The following is an 11,385-nucleotide window of genomic DNA, read 5'->3' as shown; positions in this document are numbered from 1 at the left end:
AGACAATGCCGGGGCCTAGCAAACACAGAAGTGGATGCTCACAGTCAGCTATTGAATGGATCACAGGGCCCCCAATGGAGGAGCTAGAGAAAGTACCCAAGGAGCTAAAGGGAACTGCAACCCTTTAGGTGGAACAACATTATGAACTAACCAGTACCTCAGAGCTCTTGACTCTAGCTGCATATGTATCAAAAGATGGCCTAGTAGGTCATCACTGGAAAGAGAGGCCCATAGGATTTGCAAACTTTATATGCCCCAGTACAGGGGAATGCCAGGGCCAAAATGTGGGAGTAGGTGGGGAGGGGAGTGGGAAGGGGAGTGTATTGGGGACTTTTTGGATAGCATTGGAAATGTAAATGAGGAAAATACCTAATTAAAAAATTAATTCAAAAAAAAAACTTGCCTTGGTCATGGTGTCTGTTCACAGCAGTAAAACCCTAACTAAGACAATGAATTAAATTGGATTACTAACAAAGGACTATTTACATTATCCATTTCATATTGAGCAGGTTGTCATAGTGTGTAGGTCCTGAGAATGTAGTTCCATTCATCTTAACTGTAAGAACTCTGGTGCTACACAGTGCCATGTTCTCTCTTCCCAGTGGCTTTAAGGGCTCAGCGATAGCATCTCATCCTCAGAAATGATGACCTCACCTGGAATTGTTTATGCTTTGCCTTTTTCAGTTGTTCTAGAATTGTACAGGGGATTTGCCTATGTTTCGTTTACTGAATAACCAGCTCTTTTATTTTATTTGCTGAGTTCCTAATTTTAATTTTAACAACTACTCACCCCCCTGTTTCCTTATACCCATCTCTTTGATTATGGAACCTTATATGTTTTATTTAGAAAGTTTGTTTTAATTTATGCACATGTGTTTGCCCTGCATGAGTTTATGAAAACCATGTGTGTGTATGTAGAGGCCAGAAGTTGTTGGATCCCCTGGAACCAGAATTTCAGGTGATTGTGAGATACCTAATATGTGTGCTAATAACAGAACGTGGGTCCTCTATAAGAGCAACACATGTTCTTAACTGCTGAGTCATCATCTCTACTGCTGAGTCATCATCTCTCCTAGCTTTTAATTGAGATATTTAAGGTAAAAATTTAGAATGTTTACTGGGAGTGATTTTTTTTTCCTAATAAAAGTGTATGAGTTCTGCCGATCCCTCAGTCCCCACCCAAAGCTGCCAAGACGAATTCAGAATTAAAGGAACAAAATTCCTCGTTTATTTTTCCCAAATCTACTAATTCATTAGGTGTTGTAAAATGATGACATTTAATCTCTATCAGTATTCGTTCATTCATGTTGCCAATTCACTAAAGACAGTTTTCCCTTTTTGACTGTTTGGTTGCCCTAGTAACCTAAGGTCACCTCTCCGCGTGATATTTAAAGTATTCTACTCTCTGGATGCACTGTACGCTATCTAACATTCTCTAGCATTGGATATTTAACCTATGTCTATGTCTTTATCCTTACACTAATTCTGCATTGAATAGCTCTGTCCAAACCATTATTTTTTGTTATTAGTACTATTTTCCTGTATGCAGATTGCATACCCCATGGTAAGGAAGAGTATAATTTTCAGCTCCATACTAACTTTCCATTACTGTAACACATTATTGAAAAATTCAACTTTCCAGCAATACTTTCTTATTATGTCTATGTTCCATGGGTCCGAACTCCTGTGGCCTTAGATAGACTCTCTGAGTGGGGCTCACACACCTGCAATCTAAAGCTTAACCAGGTAAGCTTTCTGGAGACTCTGGGCAGATGTACAAGCAGGCTGTTGTCATTGTGTACCCCAAAGTCCCCCAGCACTGATGCTCTTATCGTGTCACTGGCTGTGCCTCACCAGCCATTTTCAGCTGATTGATGCCTTGCCTGGTTTCTTGGACTCATTATTATTTCTGTACATGTTCTAGGCTCAAATAATGAACCTATTCTTTCTCTCTTACTGGAATTTATTCAGTTTATTTTATCTATGTGTACATGTGTGTGTACATGTATGTGTGCATATACATTTATTTGTGTGCATGAGTGATTCTGTGTGTGTGTGTGATACACACACACACACACACACACACACACATATATATATATATATATATATATATATATATATATATATATATATATATATATATGTTGAATGTGCTAATGAAGGCCAGATAACAGTGTGCCTCTCTTGGTCTTCAGGGACCACTCTCCCACCTTACTTTCTGAGTAAGAGTCTTTCACTAAACCAGTGCTTACCAATTGCTCTAGATTGCCATCCAGAACACTCCAAGCATCTGCCTGTCTCTGACTCCCCCCGATTGGGATGATAGGTGCACACTGCCATACTTGACTTTTCACACTGGTGGGGACTGAGGATCAAACTCAAAGGCCCCATTCATGTGCACCAAGCAAGCACCATCCAGACTTAGCTATCTCCCCAATCCTTCTCGGACTTCTCTTGCCTTGTGATCCCATGATCCTTACATCTCTTTCTGAACAAGCCTGGGAAATGGTTATGAACTAAAGTATTCCATAACTTTAAATAGTTGAGATTACACTGACTCCTCTAGATAATTCAGGAAACTATTTTCAAGATGGAATATGCAATTATAAAATACATTCCCCTTAAAAATAGGCAATTTATACATTTGCTATAGGAAATAAGTCTGTCCAAGTTACTAAATATTTGTTGAGTTGTTGAGTTGAATAAGTATATGGAGATGGAAATGGGTGGGTGGTTGGGTGGGTGGGTGGGTGGCTGGCTGGCTGGCTGGGTAAAGGGATGGATGAATGGATGTGTGATTGGGTAAATAAGAACCCAAGAATGACTATAAAAGGGAATAAATTTTGAAAAGTTATGAAGGTATACTAAAACACAACTTACTGTCATCATTATAATATATTTAATACAATAGAATAATAAGTGGAGATGAAAATTAAACATGGGTTGACTTTCCCTTAAAAGTCCAAAGAGGTGGAAATAAATATCTACAATTTAATGGTTAGTTGCAGTGATTTTTTTTAAGCAGAGTTTACCTGACTCCTAGCAAAATAATCAAAAAGAACTGAAAGTCCAAAGTGCTAAGCTAGAGTTGCAGAGCTGAACGGTCTCGAGGTGGAGTCTAGCTCTGAGCTGATATTTAATCTGAAGCAGTTTTTAAATTTAAGTAACATTAACATTTCACCATTTAATGGGCGTGTCTTAGTGCTACTGCACTGTGGAGCGATGATAGTTCAGGTTTATCTTGGAGACTCCTGGAATGAGCAGCTTTGGAGTCCTAGGTCCTGCTTTCTTGCTTATCGGAAAGCCACATTTATTGTCTACTGAATCATTTAGAACTATCTTGGCTGAAGGAAAGAGAAACAAACCAAATAAAATAAAGCAAACACAAATGGAGGTTTTTAATGGACACTCATGGGAACTCGGTTCTGGGTTGAGATGGACTGTGGTTTGAAAGCCTTCTCTTTTATTTCTCTGTGTCTTTCTCTTTTCTGTAGCTTTGCTTCCATGGTGGCTCATTCCCTTCTTAGTGCACTGTTCAACTGGCCTTTCCAGCCCACACTCCAAGTCTCCAGGAAAAAAAATGTGAGTGATCTTTGCCTGGTCATGTGACTGCTATTAAACCAAATTTGCCAAGTTTGGTTATAGGAGGATAGACTTTGGGAAATTACTGAGTAGAGAGCTCTACCTGCCTGAAACACCCAGAAACTGGTGGTCTGCTTATCCAGAAAATGACTATACAAACAAATTAAGCACTTCACATTGGGATCATAATCTACTTTACTTCTCTATATCTTCTTGTTTTCATTCCTGATTTGGGTTGCTTCTTTGAGAGGTCTTCCTCAGGCACATGTATTGAATGCTTGGTCCTCAGTTGATGGTAGTATATAGACATAATATTTTTGTGCATTGTGTAAAGGTTCTCATCGTGACATTCAAATGCTGATTTCTCTTGCCTCATGTCTTCTTTCAGTCTGGACGTGGCATTATTAATGCTTATGTCAAGAATCTCCTGTCTTAGATTTGTGTAAGAAATTCTTACAATTTATTCTCTGCCTTGTCAATAAATTCTGATCACCCAGTGGCTGGATAGAAGAGGAAACAGGGAAGAACTTCCACCAACTAGGGGAAGGAGAGAGAGGAACCAGAGGAAGGAGGAGGAAGGGGAAGAGAAGGAGGAGGAAGAGGAGGAGCTAGAGTTTGAGCCACAAGGGAGTGCTCCCCAGGGAGATCAGAGGAAGAAGGAATTTTTAAGAGATCAGCCAGACAATGGAAGCCCTAATTGCAAGCATTATCTGGAATCATGTCTGGGTGATAGCAGGATTAGTTTAAGATAAGCCATTCGAATTCCCAGTTATTGAGGTGAAGCCTTAAATAAAACTCTTGTCTCTTTGTGTATGTATTGGGAACTACCTAGGATAAAGAAATACAGCTGCCATATTAATTACCTATTACAGTTAAATTACAATAGGTTATTTTATAATAGTGTGTGTAAAGGTGTGAAATTGTAAGAGGTGGGACTGGGTGGGGGAAGTATTTCACTCAAGCCCTCTGTGTGTCTTTCTGTCTCTGTATTTGTCTCTGTATGTTTCTATCTCTCCATCTCTCTGTGTCTTTGTCTGTGTGTGTCTGTCTCTGTCTTTCTATCTCTCTGTCTCTCTCTGTCTCTCTGTCTCTCTGCTTCTCTCCCTGTCTCTGCCTCCCCCCCCCACCCCCCTTCCCCATCTTTCCATATATCTCCTGTGGCTTGAACAGTTCTACCACACCCTCCCTGTTGTTATGGAATGAAAAATCCAAACTCCATAACCAGGTCCTAAATACATCTTTCTTCCTCCTAATTTTGTTTTGTTTTCAGTTTGTTTTGTTTTTTTAATGTCAGACATCCTGACATACTGAGAATCCAGTCTACATAGGAGATAAAGTGATTGTAACACAAGAGACCCCATGCATAGCAGATGGAATTAGTGCAGTTTTACAAAGGGGAGGTGTATAAATATGTGGGCAGTCTATAAGGAATCCCCAAAGAAATTACGAGAAGACGGAGCATAAAGATTCTTGTAATAAAAGTGAGAGCCTTCTTACCATCACTATGGACTCCATACAGCAACAGGAGAGACAGTGTCTCAACTCGTGAGACGGAAAGGGCTCTGAGAACAACGCCTGGCAATTCTAATCCTTTATGAAAGAATGCATGTGTCCACAGGACCCTAGGAACTCAGACAATTGGACAATTACCCAAACTTACCCCCTGTCCATTTCTGATTTATTAAGTTCTTCCCAGTAGCCAACTCCAATTACGAGGCAGAAGGCAAGGGAAGTTGCTATCTAATGCTACACCCATTAGCATCCCCAAGACTAAAAAGTGACCTAGAGGGCAAACATACACCCAGGAGTGTATGAAACTGGGATACGATTGAACTGGCCAGCCAGCCAGGAGCCCCTTTCCCCTTGACTAGCTACATGTTTATGTTTCCTATAGAGACATAAATTTCACTTTTATAGCCATATTTATATAAAAATCAAAGTATTTAAGACCAGTGAGTAAAGGCATTTTGCTGTTAAGCTTGATAAGTTTGATCCCAGGGACCCACACAGTGGGAGGAGGGAACAAACTCCCACCAGTTTTTCTCTGACCTCCATGGGACATATGCTTTCCCTCTCCTTAGCTAGCAAATAAATGTAATAAAGATTAAATTGTAGAAACATACCTTATTTTAGAGCTTATCTTGAAAAAAAAAACACTCAAATGTACGATGGATTCCGTTTGCCAAGTGTTATTTTCTGCAGACTGCAGTTTTACTATATCTATTTGCAGGGAGCAAAGCGAATCCTTGAGACGGCAGGCTGGCCTGTCTCTGTTGATGGCCTGAAACACGAGAAGGTTGCTCAAGGACAGCAGTAGCTTATACCTGGAAAAGCTCACTGGTGACAGATTAATCCCAGTCACCAAGCAGAGCCTGAGACACTCTCATAGCTTTTGTCTTTGGATTCCTTCTCCTTCACAGCCTCTGGCTGCTGTGTATTTCAGATGACATGTTTGTTCAGCCACTTGTCTGCCCTCCATCAAATAGAATTTAGTGAGCACACACTTTGCCTCTAATGGGTAACCTAGGGGCCATCCTTTATTTAGGGTTTTCGATTACACTCCTCAGAGTTCTCTGGGGTTCCTTAGAAGAGTGATCGGCCACAGAATGACCATCATTTGACAAGCAGTGTGGAGTGTGGTTGACCTGCCGGGCGGAGCAAGAGAAGATTCCAGAGTTCAAACAGACTGTGGAAGAAAATTTCAATGAGAACAACAACAAATAAATGAAATAGGCCAACAAGTTTCTTTCCTGCTAAAAAATGCTTTCTTTGCTTTCAGAAAAACACAAATTCCTCTACACTCTCACTTGGGACAGCTCCGTCGCCAAGGAGTTACACGGGAAGAGAGTCACACTTGACAATTTTGCCAGATGCTGGTCAGCCTCATGCTGTGTGAGACCTCTGCAGAGGAAGGACAGACACATCTACTCCAGATAAGGCATCTACCGCAGACTGAGCTTGGAATCTACCAAAGTCCTAGCTGTGAATTGATGCGTTTTCAGGGAGATTCTTACAGAAGTGCAGGTGAGGCTTTGCTTACAGAAGCAGCTGTATCACCAAAAAGTCCACCCCCCAACACACACACAGAGAGATGACAACTCACAAAAGCTGCAACCTCGGGGATGTCTGCACAACCTGCAGGCAGCTCTGTGGGCTGGAGACACCGGACCATGGCTGTGAACCTTCCCCTTCCTCTCTGAGGGAAGGTTCCCATCAGAGGGCTTCTCTATACAGCATCCTGTCATAATCTAAGAATGCTTGTTGAATCTAACCACTAGTGTGCTGTGCAGAGACATTTATCCTGAGGGATTACTTCCTGAAACACTCAGGCTACTCTGTGCTGGTCCAGTACTTACTGCACACATGTCACATGTTCAGGACTTCAGACACCAACTCCAGGCCAGCGAGCTCCTGTGGATTTGGTATTCTCTCATTATTTTCTCTTATTTTTCTCTCAAGGTCATCTTCAAGTTTGACACATCCTAAGTAAACCCTAGGGTCGTCCCAATGGGCTCATTCTCCATACTGTTCTGTTTCTCAGAACACGCCGTGCTTTTCACTCTAGTTGTATGAGTATGGAGCCTTCCAGTAAACTTTCCCATCTCCCCTTTAATATATCACCATCCCAACCAGCCTCTATGCTTCTAATTCACCACCAATTCCTGTTGTCTTTGTTATTGTTGTTGTTTTGTTGTTTGTTGTTTATTCTTGTCTTTGAAGACTGTTTTAGAAACGGTTATATACACTGACCAACCCTGCTGTGATCAAAGCCACCACCACTGAGCTTGGTCTACTGCAGAAACCACAGCTCCCATCACTCACCACTTCCCTACCCACAGTTTCATGTTTTAAACAGAATGTTTCCCTTTGCCTGAGGGCTGCCATTGTGTACAGCAGACAGGATGCCAGCTTCCAAGTATTCCAGGGTCTTCTGAGATTTCACTCCCATCTGTCCCATCTCTGTCATCAGCCAGTTTCCTGAATCACACTTCTCTCAGCCCTGAGACTATTGCCCCAAGAATACTATTCTTTCTATCCTCTCAGCTCCAGGAAGTCTTCTGAGACTTATCAGATTCAGTCACATATATCCATTGCATGATCTACTTTTATAACTCAGGGTCATGTTAATCAGAGTGAGAAATCCCCNCCCCCCCCCCCCGTGTCCTTACTGTCAGAACACACCCAATCACAAATATCGGCATTTCTTATGCTCCCATCTCTTTAGCTAGACTTTATTTATTTATTTCCTCCCTAATTAAATGTATCTTTTCAGCAATCTAAGGAGGTGTGTCAGCATGTTAGAGGAGACCCAGAGTGTCATGGTCTACACTGAATATGCTTTGCCCTGGGTGTAGCACTATTAGGAGGTGTGGCCTGGTTAGAGTAGGTGTGTCACTGTGGGCGTGGCCTTTAAGACCCTCATCTTAGCTCCCTGAAGTGAGTATTCTGCTTCAGATGAAGATGTAGACCTCTCAGCTCATCCTGCACCATGCCTGCCCAGGTGCTGCCATGTTCCTGCCTTGATGATAAACTAAACCTCTAAACCTGTAAGCCAGGTCATGGCTTCTGTTCACAGCAGTAAAACCCTAACTAAGACTCATAGTCACATCGAAGCATCCAATTGCTGTGACCCACTGCTCTCACTGTTGTCCCTTCCCTTCCATAATCTCTGTTCCTTGGGGATTACCATCTACAGATAGCACCCATCCCACTTATCTCAGGGAGATTGGAAAGTTGGTGATTCTAATTTAGATACCAGGTGATCGAGGCCCTCTTAAATTAGCCTTTGGCTGCTGAATTGAAGTTTGGACCTGAGCATCTCTGGCAGGTGCTCACTCATTCAGAGCTCTGCTGTGGCTTTGCCGGGTCCTAGTTAGAAGTGCATGCATGTCCCCTAGATAGGGTGGCGTGTTCAGTAGAAGCACATGGGATTCTGACACAGCGTTTTGTTAGTGGGAACACTAAGGAACTAATGTTCCTTAGTGGGAAGCAGGGCTCTGCTATTTAAAGCCCCACTTAAGAAACCAATACAACATGCCACTCATTTTAGGGTACCATGACCCACCCCAGAAACAATGCATAACTGGTGACATTTCGACCTGAGTGATTATGCCTTTGTATGGAGCTTGGTGAAGTTTTTAGCTCATGCTGAGCCATTTTAAGAAGGAATTAAATATATATATATATATCCAGTCTGTTAACTGTTTACTCTGAGGGGAGAAATTGCTTTGGAGGCATTGTTGGACTGCTTAGAATAAAAACAAAGGCAGAAAACGAGCCCACAGAGGTCTTGCAGATGAGGGTTGTCACCTGTCTACATTCTGGTGGCCAGGTACCCACTTCTAATGGCCCAGATTTGGGAGAACTCATTGCTCTTCTCAGAAGAACTGCCCGAGTGTAACAGAAGTTACCTGCAAATACATGCCTGATAGGTTACTCTGTACTCACAAGAGGTCAAAGCTTATGACTCTGTAGGCAATGACATGAAACCAATTGTTCCTCAAGGTAGGACAGCTGTGTAGTGCTTGTCTGTCTTCAGGTCCCCAGTAGGGTCTTCCTAAAACGAGACTCTGCCCTCAAACACATTACCTTTATTTAGTTGGATTTTCCCCCTCTTTCTCCACATGCTTGTACGTTTCCCTTGAGCACCAAATAAATCAGTCTCTGCTCAAACAAAGTCAAGAAAACCTGAGTCTGGTCCCACTGAGACCACCTCAAACCACCATTCAGGCGTGTCTTGGTATAAGTAACACACAAACTGAACATTGCATCAGAGGGCATTGGAAGGAGCCATGATAAATACAAGCAAAAGAACAGAAGGTGGAGATAGGGTCTACAGCCTACTGACTACACATCTGCCCAACATGACCCTCCGGAGATACCCCAGCAAAGTCTCCTGAACTCGAAGACCTGAAATCCATACTTTTCTGCAGAGGATTGATGAGGGAAAGAAAGCTAAGCAGAGCTGGTTTTTGGTTCCACGTCTCTGTGTGTAGGCTGGAGAAAAGACCGTTTCCCTGAAAATATGGGACACGCAAGAAAATGATGATGGTGGCCACTTGGGTTAGTCTTAGCAGAAGTATTTTCCCAGAGTGAATCTGCCGAAGAGGATCATTCATAAACTCTGACAGAGAGCAAGAAACTCCCATCCAAAGAAGTGCCAGCAGGTTTCCCCATTAAGAATGATGAGTTAAAAGAACATTAAGCATGGGGTCCTCTCCAGCCTTTGGTGTCTTCGGTGTTTGAAGTCGCTGAGCTGTAGCGATGCCTGCAAGAAGCTCCCAATAAAAACAAGCAGCTGTGTTTTGAAACACATTGTTCATATATCTGAGCAGATTATGAGCAAGTTAATTCTCACGTTCTTTGCAATGGAACATCATTGCTGGGCATTTTTCTGCTGCTCCTTTCTTACTCTGTCTTCAGGATCATGAACCTAGGAGAGACATTTAGAACTAATTTTTCAAAAGGCACTGTCTCTTGCCCTAAAAATAGCCTTATCCCCAGATTTTGGTCAACAATTACCCTGAGTTACAAAGGGTATGAACTATCAAAAGTTGTCATCCTAACTTGGATAGGGAAATATCTCACAAGACCCCACCTCTGGATGAAGAGCTACAGTCAGTTACTAGTTTCTGGGAGATGGAGAATCTGTCTTCTGCAGGGATAACAGAGGGAGTGGTTACAAGTGATCTAATCGCAAGCAGTCAACCCTAAAATTACATATGCATGAAACCACTAAATGGACACAGCTGTATTTATAGATGCTTGATGTCTAATGCCTTGAAAGCATAGATGATTGGTCCTCCCCCATTCATGCACAACCATTTCCTTGTTCCTGTATGGCGATGCAGATGAGGATGGACCAATTTAGACACGTACATCCTCTATTTTCCCATCTTCTTGGAATGATTCGGGTGCCTACCACCCAGTTCCATTCTTGCCTCACCCCCGGCCTCTTTGCTCACATGACTTCCTTTAGTGCCCACAAACATGGTACATAGTCGGCTTCATTTCTCTTAAAGTTATTTTATAGATTGATTCATTTGGTGTGGACGTATGAGTACCTGGATGCGTGTATACGCACAGCCTGTGTGCCTGTGGATGATATAAAAGGGCATCGTATTCTGTGAAACTAGTTTTACAGGCACCTGTGAGCTGCTGGGGATGGGGGGTCCTGGGAAAGCCTCCTGCAAGGTCAGCCAGGGCTGCTGAGCCATCTCTCCAGCCCCTTCTTCTTTCTAGAAGTTATTAGATGGTTTCCTTGTATGTGCTGTTGAGAAACCTACATGCTTAGTGTCTGTACCTTAATTGTTTTCTGTTCTCAACAACATCAGTAGGCATGGTCTTAGTCTTGTTGAGTTACATCATGAATGTATAAACTCAGTGCTGCCACTCACAAAGATATCCACGCGAATAGTTGAACTCCTAATAACCTCGTAGTTAATGTCTTATAGCATCGTGCTTACTATTCCACTGGTAGCAACAGAAATGATCCTTCAAATATGGGTAATCACAACCCATCACTCTTAAGTGAATCAATAAAAGCCGCTTTATTATTGATCCCATCATTATCACACGGGATATAAAGAAATATTCATGTGCCACTCTCTTGCACTTATACAGATTCTTTCATTGAAAAGTTATTAGGCGGCTCTGTCCCCAGCTATATGCAAGAAAAAGCAATAAAGTTCCTGCTCCCAGACTTTTATTATGAAATGAACACAGAACCCACTGAAAATAAACAAAGATATTTTTGTCTCTGACCACTTTGGATAATATGAGTTTGTGGACTCAGAAATT

This window comes from Mus caroli, chromosome 2 (assembly GCF_900094665.2).
Source record: "Mus caroli chromosome 2, CAROLI_EIJ_v1.1, whole genome shotgun sequence".
NCBI lineage: Eukaryota > Metazoa > Chordata > Mammalia > Rodentia > Muridae > Mus > Mus caroli.
This window is presented reverse-complemented; position numbering follows the sequence as displayed.